Raw genomic sequence first — 4,102 nt, 5'->3', positions numbered from 1 at the left:
GGGCTTCACACCGGTCCTCTCTGCCCGAAACTGTCATCTGGACAAGGGTTTTGTGAAAAATAAGTTATTGTTTGTTATGAATGAACTCTCATCCCACCTTAATATGTAAAAACCGTTCGCTCACACCAACAAAGTAGGTTAAGCCTGTGTTTGCGGTATACCGTGGGGCTTTTGCTTTGAAGGCTCGTGAGCCCGTGGCTGCGGCCGTGTGCACAGATGCCCAGCGCCGCTGCAGGCCGGGCGGCTCCCCCGGCGCGTGCTTCCTCCTCCGCCGCTGTTACTTTAAATGCGGCCTTGCTTTAACTCCGGTGTTCAAGCATTTATTTCAGTCAGATGGGGACAGAAGTAGACATTTTGCTCATTTGTAAGCCTTCAAATACATGTTAACCTTTTCTGAAAAAATTACATGCATTTTTTTTTTAATTTCAGTGCCTTCCTCAGACTGCTGTGACTCTTCACTTGTAGCACAGATTGTCACCAAAGGGAAAGAGCTAGGTAAAATCCAAAGTGCTTTCTTTAGCTGTGCTTTACCAAAAGCTTATGAATGCATGATTTCTCCATCACCGACTTTCCACTTGTTTTGTGAAAACATCCTTAATCGTGTGAGTGTTCAGTCTGCGCTCCGTGACGCTGGTAATCACTGCCGCAGCTGCTGGCTGCATAAAACGTTCAGCTGGAGTGGGACAGTAGTCCTGTAGCTTCACCCAGTCGGCAATGAAACTAACCGCTCTTAACTGTTAACGCCACACTTCCTTCAGCGTTACTGATGTTACTATCCTTAGTTATCAGCAGAGAGTAAAGTCTGGTTAGCAAACTGATTCCTTTAGAATTAATTCAATCTCTTCCTGTTTTTTCAGTAACAGATCAACCTAGATGAGCGATTAATATATTATTAAATTATTATTCTGTCTACTTCCATTTGCTGTCATCGGATTCAAAAATATTTGAGTAGTACAGAAATTGTTCTAATGAACAGCGATTTTGTACATTAAAAATTTATAAGATTTCTCCTTCCTTACTTCCTCTCCCTGTGAGTGATTATATTGATACTTTGCTTTCCAGATGGGCTTCTCAGGTGTTCTTGTTTCTCTTACATAAATTGATCCTCACCTTTTATTCTGAAAATATTCTCGAGGAAAGACTCATAGTTGAGTAGCTGAAGCATTGCTTTTAGCTTCAGTGCTTTCTTTCTAAATCCTTCTGTTGCTATATGAGCAAAGAAATTCCAGGAAGACCATTTTTTAAAAGCTTGTAACCTTTCTGCCTATCACTCAAGGAAGTGTAGCCAATTACTTAGTTTTAATTAATTACTCTTAAGTTAATTATTCATGCATTTTGTAGAGTTATGGAAGTCACATTTCCTTGACATGGGTATTTTGGACCATTAATCAACTTATCAATCAGAATTAAAGCGAGAGTTTTAATTTGTATTCTCGGATATTATAATTTTAGATCCACCCAAGACCTATACCCAGGATGGTGTGTGTTTGACCGAATCAGGGATGACGCAGTTACAGAGCCTCACAGCTACAGTTCCAAGAAGAAAACGGTCAAAACCAAAGTTGAAACTGAAGATTATAAATCAGAATAGCGTGGCTGTCCTTCAGACCCCTCCGGACATCCAGTCAGAGCATTCAAGGGATGGCGAAATGGATGATAGTCGAGGTAATACTAGTTTATCTTGTTTAGAATATTTTGCAAGAATTAAAGCATATAAAATAGCTTTTAAAATACGTATGATTTATTTAAGGGCAAATTCTGACTCCGATAACCCTTGGGGTGACACTTCTTCCTGGGTGGTCTCCTTGGAACTTGCCTTTTCAGTGTCTCTTCCTGTCCTGTGTCCCCTAAGACAGAGCTGCAGTGCAGACATCTCCAGGAGCACCGCACCTTTGAGGGTCATGGATGGGCTTGACTCTAGTTTGCTGGATGGCAGCGTAAACCTTCTCGGATGCTGTGACTTGGGCGCCGTGGTTAGGGTAAAGCAAAGTGTGATCGTGCATTCTAGTCTGGAAATGGAAAAACCGGCGTTAATCTTCAAGTATAAATTTGTATTCACAGATATTTACCGTAAACTATCTTTTCATAAACGTTTTCTTGGTCTAATACCAAGGTTTTCTAGCTGAATTCTTGAAATGACAAAATAATTTTGGTAGTATTAAATTCAATATGAGTTATATTACTGATTGTCTCTAAAACAGATGACCACAGGCTTGTTTATTTTTAGGATGGCTTTTGCAGCTGATTTGGAACTAAAGTAATAATTATTTTTATTCTATCAGATCTCGTCATTGAACAGTATTGAACTCCTCTGCGCCAAATGTTGGAAGTCATATTAGTGAACAAAACAAACAAAATTCTTCACTTATGGAACTTAATGTTAGGAGAAATGACGATTAATAGATGTTAATAGATAAAAAGCCGGTTACGGTGTGTTGGCAAGAGCTGCAGTAAGAAGTCGGGCGAGAGGACTTGGGGAGCACGCGGGGCGCACGCGGCATCAGGGGAACCCAAAGCCGAGTGAGGCGCCGCTCGATCCTCTGAGTGGGGAGCAGCGCACGGTGCGGAACCCAGTGCAGAGGCCCCACGTGCTTGAGGGGCGTCGCGGAGGCCAGCGCGTCCAGCCGAGTGAGCCCAGGGGACGCTGATAGGAGGCGATGGGACCAGGCGCGACTCCCGAGGTCTTCCGGGCTGCCAGGCGGGGCGCCAGGCGGGGCGCGAGCACTTGGCATCCTCCGGGAGTGGGCGGGGCTTTCCCAAGGGGGAGAGTGGCTGGTCCCACCACACGGGGAGAAGCGCTGCTGTGCTGAGTAGACCACTCGGCCCGAGAGTCGCAGCCGGCGGACTGGTTAGGAGGCGGCGGTGAGGCCGGGCGGGAGGCTTGGCGCAGAGCGGGCGTGGCACGTCGTTCATGTGCCCGGCGTCTCTCCAGTTCATCCTCACGTCTCGTTTGCAGCAGCGTGTTCTGGGGCCTGTGTGGTTGGCACAGAGCTTTCCGATGCTTACGTATGACTGATGTTCAAATACCGTTGGGTAGAAAATTTGATTTTGAGGTTTTAAGTGATTTGGGGATTGTGAAGATGTAGCCCATGAATCTGGGAGGAATTGATCGTATTACCATCAGCCGGAGTACAGTGAAGAATTTTCGTTTCTGAGAACATTAGATGACGTCTGAAAAAATGGTTCCATAGTTACTTTGAATCTAGGAAATGCTGCATTTCACAAAACTTGAAAGGTTTCCTAATAGTTCCCGTTAGTTTCTGAAGAATGAGGTTATATAGAACCTTTTCGAAACAAACATCAGCAAAAAGCCCTGAGAAGCTTCTCCCTGTGACTACCATGGTGAGGGATGGCGGACGCTTCTTCACCCATGCGTTTCCACGTGGGGCTGTCAGCAGCTGTGCCCCGTAGAAATGACATCGCACGTCGTATTGTGTTACACACGTGAGATTAGGTCCTACAGGAGTCTGCAGTCCAGAAGAACTTGTCATGCTCCTGTGATTTGGCAAGATCACCCATCTTTTTTGTAGTTCTTGATTTTTAACTCTTCTGATAAGTGTGTCTTTAGGAAGATAAGTCAAAAACAATCACGTTGGCATATCAGAGACAAATCCCTTGTACACTAAAAGCAGGCTCCTTTCTTCTGGGATCCGGAAACCCTGTTAGTGCAGAAAAACCCCCAAATGCTGTTGAATCGTAGCCTTGAAAACCACTGGATTTGGTTGATCAATGGCACCCCAATAACTTTTAAATTAAAATCCCAAATCTGAAGAAAACAAACACACAGTGCGTCTCTTGCGTGGGAACACGCCTCCCTCTCCATCCACCCCTGCGCTGCCCCTCCCTGCGAGGAGAGGCGTGCTCAGGAGCCGGGTGGGGCGCCGGCTGGGTGGGGGCGCCAGGTGGGTGGGGTGCCGGGCAGGGCTACGTGCCCCCACAGAGAGGGAGTCGGAGGAAGCCGCCAGGAAGCAGCCAGGGGCCTAGGTTATGATCTCCTGTACTGTTCATTGTAATTCCCTCGACTTCTTAAATTTTATCGTTGGACAGTACATTCACCCGATTTAAAATTGGGGGAAGAAAGTAAGCAGGGAGGGGTGTCTCC

General features: G+C 45.8%; 1 protein-coding gene across 1 annotated transcript in view; it reads left to right on the top strand.

The window, feature by feature from the left end:
- The window catches only part of KMT2C (lysine methyltransferase 2C), a 226,149-nt gene that overhangs the window by 158,026 nt on the left and 64,021 nt on the right, over positions 1-4,102 (top strand). The window lies entirely within an intron of this gene.

The sequence above is a fragment of the Pteropus vampyrus genome, unplaced genomic scaffold, assembly GCF_000151845.1.
Source record: "Pteropus vampyrus isolate Shadow unplaced genomic scaffold, Pvam_2.0 Scaffold316, whole genome shotgun sequence".
Classification (NCBI taxonomy): Eukaryota; Metazoa; Chordata; class Mammalia; order Chiroptera; family Pteropodidae; genus Pteropus; species Pteropus vampyrus.
The sequence above is the reverse complement of the archived record's forward strand: the minus strand, read 5'-3'. Positions and strand labels throughout refer to the sequence as shown.